Source organism: Simochromis diagramma, unplaced genomic scaffold, assembly GCF_900408965.1.
Source record: "Simochromis diagramma unplaced genomic scaffold, fSimDia1.1 OVJJ01000507.1, whole genome shotgun sequence".
Lineage (NCBI taxonomy): Eukaryota > Metazoa > Chordata > Actinopteri > Cichliformes > Cichlidae > Simochromis > Simochromis diagramma.
In genome coordinates, this window is record NW_024387321.1 from 186,145 (window position 1) to 211,200 (window position 25,056).

Consider the following 25,056-nt stretch of genomic DNA (forward strand, 5'->3'; position numbering starts at 1 on the left):
TACAAGAAGACAGCTTCTTGGAAGACAGGACCAACTTCACACCCAATCAGATCTGCACACTGTTAGACCTCTGCCTTACCACAACATACTTGAAGAGAATGGCAACCTCAACATTGAAGTTTACCGGAAGCCCACACACACGGACCAGTACCTCCTCTTTGACTCCCATCACCCTCTGGAACACAAACTTGGAGTAATTAGGACCCTACACCACCGGGCAGAACATGTTCCCTCTAAGCCTGAAGGAAAAAAGAAGGAACACACACATGTAAAGGAAGCACTCAAAACATGCGGTTATCCTAATTGGGCATTCATAAAGTCAGCAAAGAGGCACAGAAAAGAAGATCAGACACCAGCGAGGGAGGATAAGAAGGACAGACGCAACAACATTGTCATCCCCTATGTAGCCGGTGTATCAGAAAAACTCAGGAGAGTTTTCTCAAAGCATGACATCCCGGTGCATTTCAGACCCAGCAACACGCTCAGACAGAAACTGGTTCACCCCAAAGACAAAACACCAAAACACAAACTTAACAATGTGGTGTATGCTGTACAGTGTAGCGAGGAATGTCCAGACCTCTACATTGGAGAGACCAAACAGCCACTTCACAAGCACATGGCACAACACAGAAGAGCCACCTCCACAGGACAAGACTCAGCTGTCCAGCTACATCTTAAGGATAAAGGACACTCTTTCGAGGATGCCAATGTTCACATTTTGGACAGAGAGGACAGATGGTTTGAAAGAGGAGTGAAAGAAGCCATCTATGTCCACTGTGAACGACCATCTTTGAACAGAGGCGGGGGTTTACAACACCAACTCTCTGCCATCTATAATCCAGTTTTGAGTTCCCTCCCCAGACACCTGAACGCCCACTCACATCCTGGGCCATCTGACCTCAGGAATTCACATGATAAGGTGGGGCCAGGTTTCACAATGAGCTCACCCGAAACTCTGGCTGATTGGGTCCCACACCCATTTTCACACCTTGGCTCATGTGATTAGAGGATCATCAGGGGTCCCTCTTTGGAGGGATACTCCCACTAGGTTTAAATCTGGGTCTCCCCACCATTTGACCTTAGAACTGAAGAAGCTTCTCGTATGAGAGGTGAAACATCTTCAAGCAACTTAAAGAAGTCCAGACGCTTTTCTTTGCAAGCTCCTTTGACTCTTTTTTTATTTTATTCCATCATATAAACTAGACCTGACCTGATTTACAGTCTTCAAGATGAAGCTTGAGAATGCCCTTGTTGTGCAGTTGCACCCAGTAGTAAAACTCATCTGACATTGCATGGACTCTACTATTATAGGGTACATTATCATAGTAGTGGTTAGTCAGGGGAAAGAGCTTATATGGATGATTACTAAATGGCCAGAATCCATAAAGATGAACTGTTTCACATAATTCCAAAGCCAGACTAATCATATAAGCTCCAGTGCTAGCCCCGAAGTCCCTTTACCCCCTGAGAATTCCAGAATTGGTCCATACTTTGTAAGTACTGAGGGTTTGTGAAGATTGGTTGGATAGGAATTTCCATGTCTTCAATGGCATACACAGCCCGCTGACACACTGCACGAGTACCACCAGAAGAGAAGCAAGGGAAGAGGAGCAGGGAGTTGCCATACTGGTGGAGACTGTCTACAAACGCCCGTCGACGTGCCATCAGTGACCCATACCTGCAAATGAATATATTAGTTAAAGAAACAAGACAAAACTAACAGGTCAGTTCAATGTTAGAGTCACTCTTGGCTCACTTCTTTGTTAAGATGCTTGGGTTTGCTGTCACAAGGTTAGTCTTCATGCCAACATCACTCTTAAATTCATTTTCCAGAGGAGGAAGGTTGCACCTGAAAAAAACAACAAAATATTACTTACAGAGAGAAGAGTCCTCATCATGATTTTTGTTCTTGACATCTTTCTCACCTAATAACAAAATCAGTTGAATCAATCATTTTTCCACAGCCGCTGTTTGTCAGAATCCCACCGTTCCCAACAACTGAACAAGTGTCCCATCTCTTTTTTGAGAAAGGATTCTCCTGGAATTGACACCAACAGATTATAAATTAAAAAAGAGCAAAATTTAAACAGTTTGAAATGTACTTTGTGTGAAAGACAAGTGCTCACTGAATTTAATGGAAGATGGCAAACATGTAGGAAGAGATCAGTGATAAGGTTATCACGTTAAAACTTTTAGGGAAATGTATAGACCTGTTTAATCCGATTGCCTTTAAAACATTAGAACTGGATTATCAGTTACTTGGAATTGAAATCTTTCATGATATCATTATATATGTGATATTACATATACGGTGGTTAGTTCTAGTTACTGTGCAAACCCTTTTGTTATTGAAAACAATGAATTCGTGAGGTCCCTGTTATCAAAATCTGTTTTGAAAGTTAGTCTCTTTTTAAGTCCAAGTGAATCTTTGGCCCAGTATTTGTGAATCTCTCCTAGAATAGAAGGAGACAATAAGTGTAGGGCATACTTGAAAGTTGAAGTTTACTTAGATTAGGATTACATGACAGATGTTTATGTGGATTTTATTTTTACACAAACATTATTTAAGAGTAGGTAAATCGATAATAAACTGGTAATGTAAATATCTGTATAATAAATTGAGCTTGTTAAATATTATTGTGCCACAGTAAATTTCTAAATACGTCAGCTAATTCTTTAAATTCTTTCTGTTAAAGATTTTAGGTCAATTTGAAAGAGAAGCAGATGTGAAATGTAAAGGTTAGGTCAAATGATATTTGGAAACTATAATCCCCATATACCAATATCACTTCCTAAATGTTGCAAGTGCAAACACAAGCAGTTAGTTTTCAAGAAAAAATCCACTTTATACAAGTTTGACCTTATTTGAGCTTGAAGAAGGAGTCAAAGGTCCAAACTAATGTGAAACTTAGTGAAACCCCCATATAATTCCTTACATGGGGCGATCAAGGCTCAAGAGTTGGCAGTTCGTCTTGTAATCGGAAGGTTGCCCCGGCTCAGACATTGTCGGTCGTTGTGTCCTTGGGCAAGACACTTCACCTGTTGCCTACTGGTGGTGGTCAGAGGGCGCCAGTGTCCGGCAGCCTCGCCTCTGTCAGTGTGCCCCAGGGCGGCTGTGGCTACAATGTAGCTTGCCATCACGAGTGTGTGAATGGGTGGATGACTGAACGTGTAAAGCGCTTTGGGGTCCTTAGGGACTGAGTAAAGTGCTATACAAATACAGGCCATACAATTGACCTTCAAGGAATGTGACTTTTTAAATCTTTATATGGTACTCTCTATATATTAACAATATAAACCACACATATAGGAATCATTGATTCTAAGTTATATGTTTTTTGTTTTGTTTTTTTTTTTGTTTTTTGTTGGGGTTTTTTTTTTTTTTTGGGGGGGGGGGGGGGGGGGGTGTCAGTTTTCAACTAGTAAATCATTAACTTAGACTTGAAGACCTTGGTGGATTTTTTTAATATACTGACAAATTTGTAGGTGGCTGTGGCTCAGGTGGTAGAGCAGATCAGCTACTGATCAGAAGTTTGGTGGTTCAATCCTAAGCTTCCCCAGTCTGCATGTCAAGTGTCCTTGGGCAAGATAATAACCCCAAATCTCCCTCCAATGCGTTGATCAGAGTGTGATTGTGTGTGAATGTACTGTGTGCTGTGTGCACTTGCGTTTAGAAGTGCTTGCATGAGTGGGTGTGAATGAGGCATGTTGTATACAGTGGAGAGTAAAAAAGCGCTATATAAGAATCAGTCCATTTACAAATATTAAAATGTATTACAATTAAATATACTATAAAGTTATAGCAGTGTTACATTTCGCACAGCCTGATAACTAAATTTCAAAATTAAGCTGTTGCCTGCTCTATAAATTAGCTAGTGAGTGTAAGAGGCAGAACTCAGGATGAAACAAGGAGCATCCACAAAGTTATTAATACAGATGAATTGCTGCAAAAGTACTCTAGGCAGCTAATTTCAGAAGACACTAAAGAATTATATTTGATTTAATCCATTAAGGGTAAAGGTCCCTGTTTATCAAAGATTTAACATGTGACTAAACATGTGATTTCAACACATGGGGATATCATGTTGGAACATTTGATGAATAACGAAGACCTGAAATTAAGAAGAAAAAATTAAGAATTTAAGAAAAACATACTTTTATTAAGATCTTGAAAAGCTCTGGAGTCACAGGGATGACAGTTCTGTCCCTGTCACAAACAATCTTAGATCCCACTGGAGTGTTTTCCTGAGTGACAATGGCATTGTTGGATCCATTGCAATTAATTGACAGTTGTAATCTTGAAAAAACAAACAAACAAACAGGACCCGACAAAAAATAAATAAATAAGGTTAGCTTTATTGTGGAAAGATTTGCAATCTTTAGAGTAAAATACAATGTATCTGTTTTGTCATTGTCATTTCTGCTAATTCTATATAAAAGGCTTTTATTTTATTTAAAACACTATAATGTGAGACATTAAACAGATGGTGGGACTCCTTGTCCTTATCTTGGCACAACATGTAATTAAACCCACTTCAAAACGACACTCACCAGGTGTTTGCAGTTTCTTTAAAACTTCCACGACAGAAGTTTCAAAGTATGAAAGGATGATGACCGAAAGCACACTGCAAAAGCGATCCAAGAGTTTCTCAAGGCAAAGAAATTGATCTCAGCCCACTTAAAAGTTATTAAATGAAAAATTGATGCAGAAGTGGTTTCTCTGGCACAAACTGCCAGACAAGACACTAGCTTGTAAAACAACTGCTGATCACCACAGACCTACTGTGGCACTATGTTAAAGACAGAGACGTGAAAATAGTACCCCCCACCCCCATTTTATTTTATACTCAAAGACACTTTCTTTTAGTATGGCCACTGCAATGTCAGTTTTACTGTTGTATAAGTTTCGCCAGCAGAGGGCGCTCGGTCCTGTATGCATCGGTAGCTGACGCTACACTAGAAGAAGTAGTGTCAGCGGTGGAGAGTAGTGATGGTAAATTTGATTCTTTTTACTGAATTGAGTTTTAATGAGTCACTCACCAAAGTGAATCCGGGTTTTTTGAGTCATTTGATTCACTGAGTCAGTTGACCAGAGAGTGCAAAAAATTTACATTTTCACTCAATTAATTTGTTTCTCTTTTCATGTAAATCCTACTGCTACGATGAATGATTCTAAAAGAAAAAAAAAACTATTTTATAGAGCAAAAAAGAGCAAAAACATTTCTAAAATTAAGCAATTTCCTATCAAAATTGCTTAATAAACATTTATTTTGTTTATTTTTATTTTATTAGTATTTTCCTTAAATGTGTTAAATATATATTTTCTCATCTAAATGTCCACTGAGCTGTGAGCCAGGGGGCGGTAATGCGCCTTAACATTGGTTGCCAACCAAGAAGAAGAAGAAGCTGTGAGCCAGGAGGGAGGGGGTGAGTGAGTGAGTGAGTGATTCGTTCGCTCTATGATTCAGCACAGGAAGGAGGGGGTTAGTGAGTAGGGTTGCCAACTCCCTGAAAAATAAATAAAGGACACCTCATGGCCAGGGCCGGGCAACCCAGTTGTCTTCACCCTTCCCAGTGTGGTAGCTCTTTTTTTTGTGTGTGAAATTATTTTTTAACCATTTGACTTGGATTTGATTTAAGCAGATGCATATTCTTTGTGATATGACCATATGGGAAACAAATGATCATTTAGCCATTTATTTTTAGCTCAAAATGGCAACATTAACACAATAAAACAGGTCTCTGTCTTAAACAGAAGCCTGTCATGCTTAACTTTTGAGAATATAAGTAAATCTTTCTTTAAAAGAACTCTGTCCTGCTTAACTTAAAATTATATAAATTAATAGAAAGCAATAGAACAAAAACATTCTTGTAACAGTGCACATATAGTGCATTTAGTACAATTGGCTTCAGTTGAGGTATTATTTCAGCTTTTCTAATGCTAATCAGCTGCTCCTGTTTGTAAACCCACTTGTTCCCATGATTACGCATCATAACTCATCATCATTATTCATCTATGTATTACTTTTATGTATTAGTGATCTATTTGTTGTAATCATCTATCCTTGCAGTTGTTTATTACACAAAATAAATTATATTATCACACTTCTGGCCACATAGCGCTGATATTCACTGCACATGCCCATATTAACCTTAACCAGAGGGTTTAAAAACACAAACCAGTGTTTACATACCATATCTGCTTCTGCCGTGGCCTGGTGGACAAAAAATTGGTTAAGGGTTCCCCGAGCTTTCACGCCCCTCATGTTCTTCATGTGCCCACCATTAGAAACATGCCTATGGAAAAAGTGCGCCGGCACACAGTGCAGTGCGCTTTAAAGGTGTTATCGTGCACTTTTCCAGCCAGGTGTTTTCCTTTTCCCATTCCTCCCTGTACTTTTGCAGCCTTTTTTTCTTTCTCTGAGGGGAACAAACATTGCTGCTCTAATGCTGGGCTTACACTGTGCGATTTTTGGCCCATTTTGAGATGATTTTTGAGTCGTGCGACCGAATTGGTGATCGGCCCAATTTTGGCCTTCATCGTGCATCGTTTAGTATACGTGGGGTAACGAGAAGCGATTAATACCTCACGACCAGCTCCCGATCATCAATCGCTCGTGAGCCGCTCACACTGCTCAGCGCAAACACGTAAAAGTCGGTGAAAAAGACGGAGCGGCACAGCTGTGCAGCCTGTGATCTGGACACAAGCGATGGAGGCAGAACTTGTAGAACTTTGGAAAGCTCATCCGAGCCTTTTCGATGTGGCATCACAAAATTATCACGACCACAACAACCGTGAAAATAGTTGGATTTACATTGCTGCTCAATCACAGCTGCCTGATCATGTTTTTCATTAGTAATTTAGCAAAGTTGATGGTGGTGTGCGTGTCTGTGTGAGTGAAAGACAGAGAGAGAGAGCGACAGATTTTCTGTTATAACCTTCATTTTATGGAGGCACAGTGTGAGCACTCAGGTCGCATCAGAGCATCGGGCGGTATAGTGTGAGACCTGCATCGTGAGCAGTGTTGGGGAGTAACGGAATACATGTACCGCCGTTACGTATTTAAAATACAAAATATGTGTAACTGTATTCCGTTACAGTTACCGTTTAAAAAGGTGGTATTCAGAATACAGTTACTTTGTTGAAATAAATGGATTACACTGCGGTACTTTCTTGTTTCATTTTGTCGCGGGTCAGGACTGTTTGGGTTTTGTTTGACAGCTACGTTCTGTTGTTCCAGGCGGCAGCATTACGGTTGCCATGGTTACAGGGCGACGCTCTCTCTCTCTCTCTGCGACTGTGTGTTTCCTGGGTGAGAGAGCGCCTTTTCGTTGTTGTTGTTGTTGTGCTAAGCTAACAGGCAGAATGCTACAAGCATAGCTCTAAAGAATGTAGCATCATGGGCAGTGTAGTCCGTGTTGCAGGGAGAATGGACTGCCATACACGTTATGGGTCTGTGAGCGCGAGGAGGGAGAAAAAGGGGAGTGGAAAGGTACGAGTTGTCATCGAGGAAAAACGGGAGCTGGAAGCATGTAAATATAATAATAACCACTGCAGCCAAGAAGAGAGCCTGAGAGCCCAGTTGTAAGTAAGCTATTAAGACTCGACTGTACACCGTGTTCGTGTTTTCCTCCGAAAACAATAAGTTCCGTTGGAGCAGCCTTTCAACACCTCTCTCTGTGTCTCACAAGAAAAGTTGACCCACACAACAAAGTAAAGCTGTTTTTCGGCTACGAGCCGACAGGGACCCCGCCGTATTAGTCAGAGGTCCCTTTACTACAGTTCGGAGTCGCGGACCTTCAGTAATAGTAATAAATCACACAGCAATAGTACATTCACGTTGTTGTAAAAAGCATGATGATATATTAAGTAATCCAAAGTATTCAGAATACGTTACTGTCATTGAGTAACGTAACGGAATACGTTACAGAATACATTTTGGGGCATGTATTCTGTAATCTGTAATGGAATACATTTTAAAAGTAACCTTCCCAACACTGATCGTGACCTACGAACTTCTAACCCCTGCGAGTCAATCGTGCAGTTTGAGCAGGAGTTGAATAACGTGACTGAAAAAATCACACAGTGTTTGCCCAGCTTTAGGTGTACTGACGTCCGAGACTTGCACCGCAGTGTCGGCGTTTGTTTCCCTGTTGGCCATGCTTCTTGTTGTGGTCATCTGTTGTCTTCTGGTATTTTCTCCGCAAGCGACCTTTCCTCGACCAATGAGACAAGCGGTAATCTGAATTGTCATACTCGAATTGTCATAAGTGTGCTGTCAGCTCATTGGTCACAAAGCAGGAGAGGGGCTGGGAATTATGTTTTCAAACAAAGCGTTAATTCCATTAATATTTATAGACTACTTTTGATTCTCACCGTATTACGGGACAAAGTGCGTCCCTTATTAGCTCAATACGGGACGTGTACTTTTGTTTCTAAATACGGGACGATTCTGTTTTTTAAGGGACGGTTGGCAACCCTATTAGTGAGTGAGTGAGTGATTCGTTCGCTCTATGATTCAGCACAGGAGGGAGGGGGTGAGTAGCTCAAATGTGCTGTTAGCATGTTAGCAGAGCGATGCTACTGTGAACCGAGGAGCTATTTTCTTGATGTGAGCTTCTACTCAGGGTTTTTTCTTCCAGTTCAGAGCAGAAATGCTTTTGTTAAGAAACTGGCTGTTGTTTCCCCCCCCCCCCCCACAATTTTAATTATAAGCTATATATATACAGGGAGTGCAGAATTATTAGGCAAGTTGTATTTTTGAGGAATAATGTTATTATTGAACAACAACCATGTTCTCAAAGAACCCAAAAAAATATCAAAAAATATCAAAGCTGAATGTTTGTGGAAGTAGTTTTTAGTTTGTTTTTAGTTTTAGCTATTTTAGGGGGATATCTGTGTGTGCAGGTGACTATTACTGTGCATAATTATTAGGCAACTTAACAAAAAACAAATATATACCCATTTCAATTATTTATTTTTACCAGTGAAACCAATATAACATCTCCACATTCACAAATATACATTTCTGACATTCAAAAACAAAACAAAAACAAATCAGCGACCAATATAGCCACCTTTCTTTGCAAGGACACTCAAAAGCCTGCCATCCATGGATTCTGTCAGTGTTTTGATCTGTTCACCATCACCATTGCGTGCAGCAGCAACCGCAGCCTCCCAGACACTGTTCAGAGAGGTGTACTGTTTTCCCTCCTTGTAAATCTCACATTTGATGATGGACCACAGGTTCTCAATGGGGTTCAGATCAGGTGAACAAGGAGGCCATGTCATTAGTTTTTCTTCTTTTATACCCTTTCTTGCCAGCCACGCTGTGGAGTACTTGGACGCGTGTGATGGAGCCTTGTCCTGCATGAAAATCATGTTTTTCTTGAAGGATGCAGACTTCTTCCTGTACCACTGCTTGAAGAAGGTGTCTTCCAGAAACTGGCAGTAGGACTGGGAGTTGAGCTTGACTCCATCCTCAACCCAAAAAGGCCCCACAAGCTCATCTTTGATGATACCAGCCCAAACCAGTACTCCACCTCCACCTTGCTGGCGTCTGAGTCGGACTGGAGCTCTCTGCCCTTTACCAATCCAGCCACGGGCCCATCCATCAGGCCCATCAAGACTCACTCTCATTTCATCAGTCCATAAAACCTTAGAAAAACCAGTCTTGAGATATTTCTTGGCCCAGTCTTGACGTTTCAGCTTGTGTGTCTTGTTCAGTGGTGGTCGTCTTTCAGCCTTTCTTACCTTGGCCATGTCTCTGAGTATTGCACACCTTGTGCTTTTGGGCACTCCAGTGATGTTGCAGCTCTGAAACATGGCCAAACTGGTGGCAAGTGGCATCTTGGCAGCTGCACGCTTGACTTTTCTCAGTTCATGGGCAGTTACTTTGCGCCTTGGTTTTTCCACACACTTCTTGCGACCCTGTTGACTATTTTGAATGAAACGCTTGATTGTTTGATGATCACGCTTCAGAAGCTTTGCAATTTTGAGACTGCCGCATCCCTCTGTAAGATATCTCACTATTTTTGACTTTTCTGAGCCTGTCAAGTCCTTCTTTTGACCCATTTTGCCAAAGGAAAGGACGTTGCCTAATAATTATGCACACCTGATATAGGGTGTTGATGTCATTAGACCACACCCCTTCTCATTACAGAGATGCACATCACCTAATATGCTTAATTGGTAGTAGGCTTTCGAGCCTATACAGCTTGGAGTAAGACAACATGCATGAAGAGGATGATGTGGACAAAATACTCATTTGCCTAATAATTCTGCACTCCCTGTATTTCTACTAAGCGAATTAGTTTGCTAACAGAAATAGGGATGAGTCAGTGAGTCAGTTGGGCTTGTGAATCATGATTCACAAGTCAGTAAAGTGATTCTCGAGTATTGAACGATTCATTCACGAATCGAACATCACTAGTGGAGAGGCAGGGTACGGCCTGCGTGCTGAAAGAACTGATTAATCAGACATTTTTATGTCTTTACAGGTAAGCTAGGTGGTTGATAATATAAACAGATGTTATAAAAGTGACAGACAGCAGTGGCGATTAATGTGTCTTGTTTGTGGCGAATGTTAAGCTAGAGAGCTAATTTCCAAGTTCATCCTGTTGTTAGCCTGTGCCGATCCAAGTGTTAGACTGTACCGAAACTCTGTGAGCTCGGTGCAGGTATTTTTGGGTTAAAGCCACAAGATATATATTTTGCACAATAGGAGAAAATGTGAATTACTTTATGTTTAGTTCATGAAGAGTGAATGCTATAGAAATATGTTAAGAAGAACGTTTATTTGAAAGAAATCTAGTTTAATAAATACAGTTAAGAAGTCAGGTTCATAAATAGATTAAAACAGTAGTAAAAACAATATAAAACTGTAATCAGAGTTCACAATGTTATTCATGTGTATAGTAAAATGTATTTTTGTGATTTAAGCAGTTTATGGTGGTGCATATGAATATGAAACTGTATAAGTTACTTGTAAAAAGTAATGTTTTCAACACTAGAAGAAGTAGTGTCAGTGGTGAAGAGGCAGCGTACGGCCCGCGCGCCGAAAGAACTGATTAATCATACATTTTTCTGTCTTTACAGTTTTCTGTAAAAATAAATATGTTGCACGGGAGATGTGTTGGCCCATCATTTCAGGGGTGTAACACTACCACAGTCATGGATTCAGGAAGCATGGTTGCATCCTGTTTTAGTGAGGTCTACTTTCTATCTATTATTCCTTAGAGCAGTGTTTGTTGCTTTATTATTACATTGGCTGTGTTGAATGATTATAGCTTATATTTTATAGAGGATATTTTTGTTTCAGAATTGTTGTCTCAGTTCCTTAAATAAGCTTCAAATGGCGAGGCTACTTAAGAACTCTTGTTATTCTATCATAATGCCAAAAAAATTCTCACTAAAAATCAATAGAATGGAATAAAATAGAATAGAATAGAATAAACCTTTATTATCCCATGGATGAGAAATTGTGGTGTTCCACAGCTCTTATAGCAAAGGGAATATAAAATATAAAAGGAAGACACAAAGTTTGTATATACAAGTAACAATGTACAGAAATTTGTACGGAAATATGTATAAAATGTGCAGGGCTATGTATAAAATGTACAGCGAAAAAACAAGCTGGTGAGTAAGATGGTAAACTGTGTTATAGAGTCTGACAACTGCTGGTAAGAATGACCTGCGGTGGCGCTCCTTCCTACACTGTGGGTGTCAAAGATTACTGCTGAACGAGCTGCTCAGTGCTCGTACAGTCTCATGCAGGGGGTGAGCCTTTCTGTTGGAAGGCCACACTCTAAGTTATGAACTTATTCCATAACAGTAAATAATGAATAACAGACTTTGTTGGTCTCCCACAAAGCCTGCAACCCTCTGCTACATTCCAGCAGTCAGAACTTGGATTCTAAACACCATGCCCCCAGTTATGCACTTCTGCTAAAGGAAGAAATCCAGTAGCAAATTGTGGACATGACAAACCTTTATAGGAAACACTCAGTGTTGGGTGGACACAGAGGAACTGTGGGCTTATGTAGGGATGGTCTTTTTGGACAATGTTTACATCTCAAAAAAAGTAATCAATTCAAATCTGCAGGGTGCTGCTGCAAACCCCTCTCATCAGAATTGGGCACTATGACTTTTGTATGGCCAGAAAGGCCATATCCATCCATCTTCTTCCGCTTTATCTGGGGCCAGGTCGCAGGGGCAGCAGCCTAAGCAGAGAAGCCCAGACCTCCCTCTCCCCAGCCACCTCCTCTAGCTTATCCGGGGGGACACCAACGCGTTCCCAGGCCAGCCGAGAGATATAATCTCTCCAGCGTGTCCTGGGTCTGCACCGGGGCCTCCTCCCGGTGGGACATACATGTTGTTCCTAGAGTATTTAAAAGTAGAATGGGAGGGAGAGCCTTCAGTTTTCAGGCCCCTCTTCTGTGGAACCAGCTTCCAGTTTGGATTCGGGAGACAGACACTATCTCTACTTTTAAGATTAGGCTTAAAACTTTCCTTTTTGCTAAAGCATATAGTTAGGGCTGGACCAGGTGACCCTGAATCCTCCCTTAGTTATGCTGCAATAGACATAGACTGCCGGGGGATTCCCATGATGCACTGAGTTTTTTCTTTCCAGTCACCTTTCTCACTCACTATGTGTTAACAGACCTCTCTGCATTGAATCATATCTGTTATTAACCTCTGTCTCTCTTCCACAGCATGTCTTTTATCCTGTCTTCCTTCTCTCACCCCAACCGGTCGCAGCAGATGGCCGCCCCTCCCTGAGCCTGGTTCTGCCGGAGGTTTCTTCCTGTTAAAAGGGAGTTTTTCCTTCCCACTGTTGCCAAAGTGCTTGCTCATAGGGGGTCATATGATTGTTGGGTTTTTTTCTCTGTATCTATGAAGCGCCTTGAGGCAACTTATGTTGTGATTTGGCGCTATATAAATAAAATTGAATTGAATTGACATGCCCGGAACACCTCACCCAGGAGGCGCACAGGAGACATCCTTGTCAGATGCCCAAACCACCACAGCTGGCTCCTTTCGATGTGGAGGAGCAGCGGCTCTACTCTGAGCCCCTCCTGGATGACCGAACTTCTCACCCTATCTCTAAGGGAGAGGAAGCTCATTTCCGCCACTTGTATCCGCAGTCTCATTCTTTCAGTCACTACCCACAGCTCGTGGCCACAGGTGAGGGTAGGGACGTAGATTGACCGGTAAATTGAGAGCTTTGCTTTTACACTCAGCTCTCTCTTCACCAGCACCAATCCGTCTGTTGATCTCCAGCTTCCTTCTCCCATCACTCGCAAACAACACCCCGAGATACTTAACTCCTCCACTTGGGGCAAGAACTCATCCCCGACCCAGAGTGAGCACTCCACCCTTTTCCGGCTGAGAACCATGGCTTCAGATTTGGAGGTGCTGATCCTCATTCCTGCTGCTTCACACTCGGCTGTGAACTGTTCCAGTGCGAGCTGGAGGCCATCACCCGATGAAGCCAACAAAACCACATCATCCGCGAAAAGAAGAGATGAGATTCTGAGGCCACCGAAGTGAAAGCCCTCCACCACTTGGCTGCACCTAGAAATCCTGTCCATAAAAATCACAGAATCTGTGACAAATGGCAGCCCTGGCGGAGCCCATCACCCACCGAGAACGAGTCAGACTTATTGACGGCAATGCAAACCAAGCTCTTGGAATGGTTGTATAGGGATCGAATGGCCCGTAGCAATGGGCCAGACACCCCATACTCCCATAGCACCTCCCACAGGACACCCCAAGGGACACGGTCGAATGCCTTCTCCAAGTCCACAAAACACATGCAGACTGGTTGGGCAAACTCCCATAAGATAAGATAAGATAACCTTTATTAATCCCACACGTGGGGAATTTGTTTTGTCACAGCAGGAAGTGGACAGTGCAAAAGTTATATAGCAAAAATTAGAATACAATAAGAATAAAATACTGTACACAACTGTACCGAATAGAATAAAATAAAATACTAGATACAGTAGAATAAACAGAATAAAATATACAATAGGATAAAAATAGATTACAAATGCTTTATACAACTGAGTAAAAATACAACTTTGTCAGAAAAAGAGTATTGCATTTAGTGTTATTTCACATGTGTGTGTTTGATCAGTTGGAGTCTTTGTTGTGGAGTCTGACAGCAGTGGGGAGGAAAGACCTGTGAAATCTCTCCGTCCCACACCGTGGGTGCCGCAGCCTGCCACTGAAGGAGCTGCTCAGTGCTGTCAGAGTCTCCTGCATGGGGTGGGAGATGTTGTTCATCAGGGATTACAGCTTAGCCACCATTCTCCTGTCACTCACCACCTCCACTGGGTCCAGAGGGCATCCTAGAATAGAGCTGGCCCTGCGGAACAGCCTGTTCAGGCTCTTCCTGTCCCCGGCAGAGATGTTGCCACCTCAGCAGACCACACCGTAAAAGATAGCTGTGGCCACCACAGATGCCACACATGCAACCTCCAGTATCCTCGAGAGGATAAAGAGCTGGTCCAGTGTTCCGCGGCCAGGACGAAAACCGCATTGTTCATCCTGTATCCGAGGTTCGACTAGCGGACGAACTCTCCTTTCCAGCACCCTGGCATAGACTTTCTCAGGGAGGCTGAGGAGTGTGATCCCCCTGTAGTTGAAACACACCCTCCGGCCCCCCTTCTTAAAGATGGAGACCACCACCCCGGTCTGCCAGTCCAGGGGTACTGCCCCTGATCTCCACGCAACATTATAGAGGCGTATCAGCCAGGACAGCCCTACAACGCCCAGAGCCTTCAGGAACTCGGGCTTGACCACATCCACACCAGGGGCTCTGCCACCAAGGAGTTGTTTAACTGCCTCATTGACCTCGCCCCCGGAAATTGGCAGGTCATCCCCATCATCCCCAGACTCTGCTTCCTCCTCGGAAGACATGTCAGTGGGATTAAGGAGGTCTTCAAAGTATTCCTTCCACCGCCCAACAATTTTCTCAATCAAAGTCAGCAGCGCTCCGCCAGCACTATACACAGTGCAGGTAGAGCACTGCTTTCCCCTCCTGAGATGCCTGACGGTTTGCCAGAATCTCTTCAAGGCAGTCTGAAAGTCTTTTTCCATGGCCTCTCCGAACTCCTCCCACACCAGAGTTTTTGCTTCAGCCACTGCCCGAGCCGCATTCCGCTTGGCCTGTCCATACCTGTCAGCTGCCTCTGAAGTCCCACAGGCTAACCAAGCCCGATAGGACTCCTTCTTCAGCCTGGTGGCTCCCTTCACCTCTGGTGTCCACCATTTGGTTTGGGAGTTACCACCACGACAGGCACCAACCACCTTGCGGCTGCAGGTCAATGCAGCAGCTTTGGCAATGGAGATGCTGAACATGGTCCATTCGGACTCAATGTCCCCAGTGTCCCTCAGAATGCTGTTGAAGCTCTGCCGGAGGTGTGCGTTGAAGATCTCACAGACTGGGGCCTCTGCTAGGCGTTCCCAGCACACCCTCACTACTCGTTTAGGTGCACCGGGTCTGTCCAGTGTCCTCCCCCGCCACCTGATCCAACTCACCACCAGGTGGTAATCAGTTGACAGCTCAGCCCCTCTCTTTACCTGAGTGTCCAGAACATATGGTCGCAGGTCTGGTGATAAGATTACAAAATCGATCATCGACCTGTGGCCTAGAGCGTCCTGGTGCCACGTGCACTTATGGACACTCTTATGCTCGAACAAGGTGTTTGTTATCGCCAAACTGTGATTTGCACAGAAGTTCAATAACAAAACACCGCTCGGGTTCAGATCAAGGAGGCCGTTCCTCCCAATCACGCCCCTTCAGGTCTCGATGTCGTTACCCACGTGAGCATTGAAGTCTCCCAATAGGACAACTGTCTCATGGTGGAGCATCTTCCAGCACCCCACCCAGGGACTCTAAGAAGGCTGAACTGCCACTTGGTGCATAAGCACAGATGACAGTCAGGACCCGTTCCTTGACCCGAAGGCGGAAGGAACACACCCTCTCATCCACCGGAAAGAACCCCAACGTACAAGCAGCAAGACGAGGGGATATTAGGATACCCACCCCAGCCCGCCGCCTCTCACCAGGGGCAACTCCAGACTGAGACAGAGTTCATCCCCTCTCCAGGAGACTGGTTCCAGAGCCCAAGCCATGCATAGAGGCAGTGTTGGTCAATTTACTTGAAAAAAGTAATCAGTAACTAATTACTGATTACTTCCCCAAAAAAGTAATCCCGTTACTTTACTGATTACTTATTTTCAAAATTAATTAATTACTTAGTTACTTAGTTACTTTTTAAAAACACGATTTACAACCTGAAGAGGTGATAAAGCGATAGATCTTTCAGCCCAATTCTACTTTTTCTACATAATCCATCATACAAAATGTAATCAAATGGAAAAGTCTCTTTTTTTAACTTGTTTTATCAGTTTTAATCTTTTAGCTTTATGCATCAAGCAAAAATTTAATTATATGCAACATTCTCTGACTTGAATAAATTAGTTTAACATTTAAACCTATTTTCGACACATTCCAGCACATAAAATAAAATATTTTTTGTGTTTACACTCACTCTTTCAAATAGATGCAAGTAAAACACAGCAGAAAATAAATAAAGTCAAAGACTCAGTGGTCCTGTTGCTCTATTTTCACCTGTAAAGCAGGACTGCGGTAGGCGGAGGTTTACCCTGGTGCAGGTGTGCCGCGGTCAGTTGAAGAATCCGCGAGTTTCTCTGTGAATTTCCCATTACGTCCTTTGCGCACTCTGTGCTTGCTTGGAAGTTTAGGGGTTTTTTTCGCTGTAAAAATAAGTTTTCTTCCCACGCACGATGGACGCTAATGTTTTTGTCACTTTTTATGGAATCAAACTCAAAGTAAGGTCAGTACTTCCACGCTTTAAACGCTGCACGCTCATACTCTCTCCCACAATCGATATACGATCCATTGTTGATCTGCACACAGCTGTTGTCACGAACGGCGCACTCGCTTACGTCACTGTCGTGAGACATTCTCGCAAAAAATCACGGTTTTAGTAACGCAGTAACGCAGCGTTCCTACGGGAAAGTAACGGTAATCTAATTACCATTTTTGCAATAGTAATCCCTTACTTTACTCATACTTGAAAAAAGTAATCAGATTACAGTAACACGTTACAAGTAACGCGTTACTGCCCATCTCTGCATAGAGGTATGCCCGACTATATCTAGCCGGTACCTCTCAACCTCACGCACTAACTCAGGTTCCTTCCCCACCAGAGAGGTGACATTCCATGTCCCAATTGCCAGTCTTGGTAGCCAGGGATCAGTCCGCCAGGGCCTTCGCTCCTGGCCACCGCTCGGGACACAATGCACCCAACCCCTACGGCACCTCCTGCGGGTGGTGGGCTTGTGGGAGGATGGGCCCATGTCCCCTTTTCGAGCTGTGCCCGGCTGGGCCCCATGGACTAACACCCGGCACCAGAAGCTCGCTCTTGGGTACCCTCCCCGGGCCTGGCTCCGGGGCGGGGCCCCGGTAACCCTATCCCGGGCAGGGTAAACTGTTCCCTCGATGTTTTACTCAAAAGGGTCTTCTGAATCGCTCTTTGTCTGGTCCCTCACCCAGGACCAATTTGCCATGGGAGACCCTACCAGGGGCAAAAGCCCCTGGAATCCCTGGGACACACAAACCCCTCCACCACAATAAGGTAGCGATTCACGGAGAGGTTTTTTTTGTTGTTTTTTTTTCATTTGGACCAAGTATGTCAAGTATGACATTTTGTAAAAATGTCACACTTGAAAAATTCCAATGGTTCTTTAAAGTATCAACTCTTTGCTTTTTTCCCCAATGATAGCAGGGTCATTTTGGTAATTACAAACAGAGCACTGCATCCAATTCTTGGCAAATAACACAGAAAATACTGAAAACAAAATGATTAAAAACAATAAAAAGAACCCAAAATCCCAATAAAATGTCTGTTTTCTGTAGAGCACCATCACACTCACTCACTCTCTTTTCTTTCAACAATTATTCATCTTCTTTGGGCTGCTGCTGTGTGGGATTACTGTAACGACCCTAATGTCACTGAAAAATTCAGGAACAGTTGGAGTTCTTTCAATTCAACAAATGGTTCAGGAGTTAAGGGAGTTACAGATATTGAAAAAAATGGCAAAAAAACCTGTCATCTGACACCAGCAACATTTTAGACTTTAGAAAGTTAGCACAAGATCTGGTTTAAAGACCTTTAGGAATAATGCTACTTTGTCTGAGGCTTTATCTTGAGTGGTTTCTATAGTCTGCCATTAATGTGGTGTTTGCTCAAACTCACATACTAGCTATAGGCAGTCCGTGCCAAAGTGGGTTAAAATGTCCATGTAAGGAAATCCCAGAGAGCTAATTCTGTTCAGCTTGATGTTTTGAATTAAAAAGGTTTAAGTGAGTATCATTCATGCAGAATATAGTTTTATCAAATAATAATAATAATAAATGTTAATGGAAAATTGTATTTAGTAGTCAGTATAATCTTTTTATGTACCTCCTCACTTCTGGTGGCTGCTTGGTGGGGCCTGGTGCCCGTGGCTCAGTCGGGCCCTTTCCGGGGGGTGGGGGGCCCTCAGACCCTGGGCATCTGGGCTCGGTTTGCTCTGGCACAGCAGGCGTAGCCGCTGCTGGCAGATCCTAGCCTTGTCACCACAGCCCCTGTGACGACGAGCTCTCATTGTCACTTACTGGGTCTGTTGACCCAGCGTTTTAAGTTTTAGTTTATTTGGATGTTGATGTTTATTTTTAAGTTCTTAAGGCTAGCTAAGTTAATTTGTTCATTAGATTCCCCTTTTGTTTTCTACCCCTGTATTTAGGTTTCCCTCACCCTTTATGTGTTTCAGGCTGCGTGTCTTATGTTATCCAGTTCCTGTTGTCATGTCTGCTTTCCATTCTGATCCCTCTTTTATTGTGAAAGTCCTTATCCTATGTGCAGTGTGTCTAGTTTTGTGTCGTCCTGTTTCGTTAGGTCTGATTTGGCCCAGGTGTGTTCCCACCTATTCCCCATCCCCTCATTATCCTCCTGTGTGCATTTAGTTTGTGTTTTCTCATTCAGTTTTTGTCAGGTCGTCGTTCCTTTGTTCCATTGTTCCTTTTCATGTTTTCCTGTTTTCCTGTTGTCAGGATTTTCCACATTCAAGGTTTCGTTCTTTGATTTTGTGTTCAGCATTCAATTTTGCCAGTTTATTTCTATGTAGTTTCTCCCCAGTGTGCATGTGCCTTTTTGTTTTTGTACCTTTTAATCAGCCACATTAAACAGCTCACCTGTTGTTAATATTCAAGGTTAGTCTCACGTTCTTTCATGTTTTAAATAAACATTTAAATAACGCAGTACGGTGGCACGGTGGTTAGCACTGTTGCCGCACAGCAAGAAGGTCTTGAGTTCAATTCCACCATCAGGCCGGGGTCTTTCTGTGTGGAGTTTGCATGTTCTCCCGTGTTTGCGTGGGTTCTCTCCGGGTTCTCCGGCTTCCTCCCACCATCCGAAGACATGCAGCTTGTGGGGATAGGTTAATTGATTAATCCAAATTGCCACTAGGAGTGAGTGTGAATGGTTGTCTGTCCCTGTGTGTTGGCCCTGCGACAGACTGGCGACCTGTCCAGGGTGTACCCCGCCTTTCGCCCTATGACAGCTGGGATAGGCTCCAGCGCCCCCCGCGACCCTGAAAAGGAGAAGTGGAAGCGAATGGATGGATGGACTTAAATAACAGTAAATACTTAGTATTTACTGCACACTGCAGTGTGAGACTGAAGTGCTCTAATAGGGTGATATGGTACTACAAGGACATTAAGATAAGATGGGGCCTGATTATTTAAGACCATGTATGTGAGGAGCAGGATTTTGAATTCAATTCTGGATTTAACAGGAAGCCAAAACAGGAGAAATATGCTCTCTCTTTCTAGTCCCTGTCAGGACTCTTGCTGCAGCATTTTGGATTAACTGAAGGATTTTCAGGGAGTTTTTAGAACATCCTGATAATAATGAATTACAGTAGTCCAGCCTGGAAGTAATAAATGCATGAACTAGTTTTTCAGCATCACTCTGAGACAGGATATAATTTTAGAGATACCAGAACTAAAGTAGAGATTGTATACTGAGTATATACTTTCACAAGAGTACTGCTGTGAAACATGAAGATGGAGCTGAAACACAAGGCTATATTTGAACTGACTGACCACAGACCTGCTTTCATGAAACCCCCGTAACCATAGAAAAATGCGGCAGGATGTCAGAGAAACTCAAAAAATCATTACATTTCCTCAAGTGAAGTCCACAGTTGAAGGATTTGTGACTAATAAAATTGTGCAGAACTGATTAATAATTTAATGTTTGGCTTAATTGTTTGCGTGTGTATGTGTGGCCTGCAGTCAAATTTGAGCAGCTTATGAGTTTTCATCTGAAGCAGGAAACTGGATGATCACAGAGCTATTAGTTCTGAAAATACTGTTTGCACACAAGGAACAGGACTCACCGCTACAGACTTCTACAAACACAGAACAGCTACCGTGATCTATGGCATGATTGTAGGCTTTAAATAAGCTTTTAAAAATATGTATCACTAAAATTATCCATACATTTTCTTAACAACTGTAGCGGGAGAACAGGAGCTTATCTGCACTGGGATAGTGTGAAAGGCAGGTTGCACACCAGACAGGTTTCCAGTCTGTCACAGGACTAAAAAACACAACTTAACAATCTATCCAATTTGAAATCACTAGTTAACACCTATCAGGTCTTTAGACTGTGGGAGGAAGAACTCACTCAGCACAGTGAACTGTTTAAACTGCACGTTAGTGTGAGGTGAAGAGTAAATATAGTCTTCTTTGCAGTGGAAAGTTTTAAACCTTGTGGTCTGTCACCATGAAAGCAGCTCTGTGATGGTTATTGCAGCTCAGACGAACAACCAGAATGCTTTGCAGTCTGTTACTTCCTCATACAGACCTTTATTTTGTCTCATCGCTGTTTTGGGCCTCCTCTTGAGCCAGAAAACAATCAGAACATTTGATATTGGCACATTCAAGCCCGTGACCTTTGTTCTAATTTCTTCTGAATGCCTATATTGAATATGATAGAAGACATAAAATATATGTTTGATAGCTAAGATTACTTTTGTATTATTATTATTATTAGTTTAAATATAAAAAGTACCTTTTGGGCAGCATTTGACATGGTGGTTAGCACTGTTGTCTTGGAGCAAGAAGACCCTGTATTTGAATCTACTATCTGTCTGGAGTTTACATGTTCCCTCTGTTTTTGTGTGAGTACTCCTCCAAAAACATGCACTTAATAGAGTTAGGTTAACTGATGATGTCCAGGGTGTAGCCCACCTACCTGTTATACTCTCCAGACCCCCTGCTACTCTAACTGGACAAGCGAATGGATGGATATTAAACAATAAGGAAAACTCCACAGAGCTGCTTTTATCCAAGCTTCATCTTTCCTTTGGATATTGTTTAAAATTGAAAAACATACTAACGTGAGACGTTCATGCAACAAAAAGAGTGGAAGTCTCACCTTTTAGTTTCCTGTCAACATGTCGTTCCACCAAAACAACCAGTAACATCACTACTAACACAACACAGACTGTTCCAGCTGTCAGCAACACGGGGACAAGTGGAGAGGAACCAGCAGAAGAGGCAGGTGGAGGTGTGGATGTAGGTGGAGGTGTGGTGGTGTGTTCCCCTAAAATAAAGCAAACACAGTCATTAAGTTGTCGTCACATTGTGAAAGTTGAACCTGCAGAAACACAGACAGGTGAGTGTGTCACCTGTGACAGTGATCCAGCTGGATGGAGACTCTCCATGACCGCTGATGTTACACTTGTAGAGGCCTTCATCAGACCTGGAAACATGCTGGATGGTCATGTGACCTGTAGGCTCTTTTCCGATGAAGACACCATCTTTGAAGAAAATGGCTGTGATGTTGGAGGGAGTGGTCTTTGTTTTACAGAGCAGAGTGACGTCATCTCCCTCCATCACAGGGAGGACAGGACTCTGCAGGATCACTGATCCACCTCAACACAGAGACAAACTACAGCATTTCATCCATTTACACACAGCTTCATCAACACTAACTCCACACACTCAGCTTACCAGTGACTGTCAGGTTAACCATGTTACTGATGGTACTCTGATTGGACTCACACCAGTAAACTCCAGTTTCCAATGAGTAGATGTAGCTGATGTTACAGGAAGAACCATCTGCTACTCCCCACTCCTCACACTCAGCTCTGGTGTCTGTGCTTGTGTTTCTCCTCAGAGTCCATCCAGCAGAGCTGTCGTCCTCCTCACAGCTCAGAGACACAAAGTCTTTTTCAAAGAACTGAGAGCTGCTGGGACTCACAGTCAGACGAGCTGTGATGTTACAATTAAACATTTCATTGTTTTGCAAAGTAGTACTTAGACAAAAAAATTTAAATGAGAATTCTATTATTTTTTCTGTGGTTAGGGCTGCCACTCTAAACATGCCAGAATAAGAAGCCAACAAACAAATATTTTAAATATTTAAAAGAAAATCACTGACCTTGGTTTGTTGTCCAGCAAGGCATTGAAGTCAGAACTAAAGATAAATGACACTTAGGTTGGTCTGGAAAATAATAAAGGACTGTCGTTTATTCAGCTCATGTTCAGCCCCCGAAAAGTATAACAATCATTAAAAGGTGGAACTGGATGCAGCAAGTTTAGAAAAAAGCCAGAGATAGTAATAACTCTGTTTTGAAAGTGAAAGGAAAAGTTTATCTCAGCTTTATTTATAGATCTGTGGTCCACTCACATTATTGTGCAGTCACGTAAATGTAAAAGGATTAAAGAATGTGTGTTTTAACTGCTGTAGAAAAAAAGACGTCTTCATAGTTTACACGTCCTCTCTGAATACTCCACAGTCAAAACATTTTTTATCATAGTTAGTCTGATTATAATTAGAAATCAGAAACATTGTAACTCTGAGCATGAAGTCATGTGTCCTCTTTAAAGGTAAGTTCATATAATAACTAACTAAACTCTGTCAAGTTCACTGGTTAAAATGGTAAAATGTCCCCTTTAACCTGCTGTTTTTAACAGCAGGTTACAGCAGGTTTTTATCTCCATCATTGTTTATCTACAGAACAGAGAGTAAAAGTTCAACATTCAAAAGAGAGAATTTATCCACTCACAGAGCAGACATGGTAGAGATGCTTCATCCATTGTCCTCTTGACTGATGTGACCTGTTTTCTCTTCTTGTCATAGAGACACAGTAAGCTCCGCCCCCTTCCCCCACATGTTTTTTTTTTTGCCTATATGAATGATGTGTGTAACAAGTAGATTAAAAAAGAAATTCAAAAATGTTGTTTAACAGAAAATAGTAACAATGTTTAGAATATTTTTGCTCTTTGAAAAACATCGACTCGTTTTGAATTTGAATCACTGCACAAACTGAGAACTGGGGAGACTAAGTGACAGTTTTTCCCACATATATATCTTTAGTTGCCCAAAACATACGAGCCTCCTTTTTAGAAACTGGTCTGTGCCCATAATCATGTGTGCAGGCTGCTTTCATGTTGTTTTACACCAGTTTTGACCCCACCATCTAAATGCTGAAGCATTCGACCAGACTATGTTTTTACAATCTTTTGCTCTCTGATGTTAGTGAGTCTGTGTGAATTGTGACCTCAGTTTCCTGTTCTTAGCTGTTATTACGTCCTGTGTAGTGTGCATACCGTGCTCTTCTGCATACCTTAGTTGTAATGAGTAGCTATTTGTGTTGCTATCAACTTATCAACTTAAAGCAGTCTGACCTCTGACCTCTGACATCAACATGGCAGAGAGCTCTTTCTCTCCTTTTCAGACCATTCTCTGTAAACTGTACAGATGGTTTTGTGGGAAAATCCCAGTAAATCAGAAGTTTTTGAAATACTCAGACCAGCCCGTTTGGCATCAACAACAATATCATTTTTGTTCAATAAACAAGTGGATACATGCAACATTACATGACTTGTTATAGATGTAACAACTGTATACAACAATGATAATAAAAAATAAACTGTACATTGTTACATTGCAGCATTCCGTTGGATTGATGTGGACGTCACTCTGAGATGTATCACTGGCTGAATGTTGTTTCGGACCCAACATACTCATCCCGGATAGCAGCACTCCCCCAGCAGGACAGTTTACCCCATTACACCAGAAAACATCACTCATCGTGACACAGGCTCCCTCCAATATGCATGGGGCCTCATTACTGCAATACTCTAATACTACATTAAAAAACCCAATGATTAGCGATAATTATATTGAAAAACACATTTTATTGTCCCCTCCGCGAATCACTACCTTAATGTGGTGGAGGGGTTTGTGTGTCCCAGGGATCCCAGGGGCTGTGTTTTCTGGGGGCTTTGCCCCCTGGTAGGGTCTCCCATGGCAAATTGGTCCTGGGTGAGGGACCAGACAAAGAGCGATTCAGAAGACCCTTATGAAAAGACCATCGAGGGAACAGTTCACCCTGCCCAGGATAGGGTTACCTGCCCTGGAGCCGGGTCTTAGTCCATGGGGCCCGGTCAGGCACAGCCCGAAAAAGGGACATGGGCCCATCTTCCTGGAGGCCCACCACCCGCAGGAGGCACCGTAGGGGTCGGGTGCAATGTGAGCCGGGCAGCAGCCAGGAGTGGCTCGGGGGGGCTCAGAGTAGAGCCGCCACTCTTCCACATCGAAAGAAGCAAGTTGAGTTGAGGTGCTTCCTGGGTAAGGTTTTCCGAGCATGTCCCACCGGGAGGAGGCCCCAGGGCAGACCCAGGACACTGGAGAGGTTATATCTCTCGGTTGGCCCGGGAACGCCTTGGTGTTCCCCCAGATAAGCTGGAGGAGGTGGCTGGGGAGAGGGAGGTCTGGGCTTCTCTGCTTGGGCTGCTGCCCTCGCGACCCGGCCCCGGATAAAGTGGAAGAAAATGGATGGATGGACATTTTATTGTTTGAGATGATTAAGTAATATAAATTTAAATATGAAAAGCTGTTTTTCACTATGTGATCTGATTGCAAACACAGGATTGCTGGGCAGGACTCAAATGCAGGACT

General features: G+C 42.8%; 1 long non-coding RNA gene across 1 annotated transcript; it reads right to left on the bottom strand.

Moving 5' to 3' along the window:
- Positions 1–22,154: 22,154 nt before the first annotated feature.
- On the bottom strand, positions 22,155–24,410 carry LOC120717698. The gene is made up of 3 exons (XR_005692261.1): positions 23,159–24,410; positions 22,531–22,593; positions 22,155–22,361 (listed from the first exon to the last, which is right to left on the bottom strand). It is a non-coding gene; the product is annotated as an uncharacterized LOC120717698 (long non-coding RNA).
- Positions 24,411–25,056: the final 646 nt, after the last annotated feature.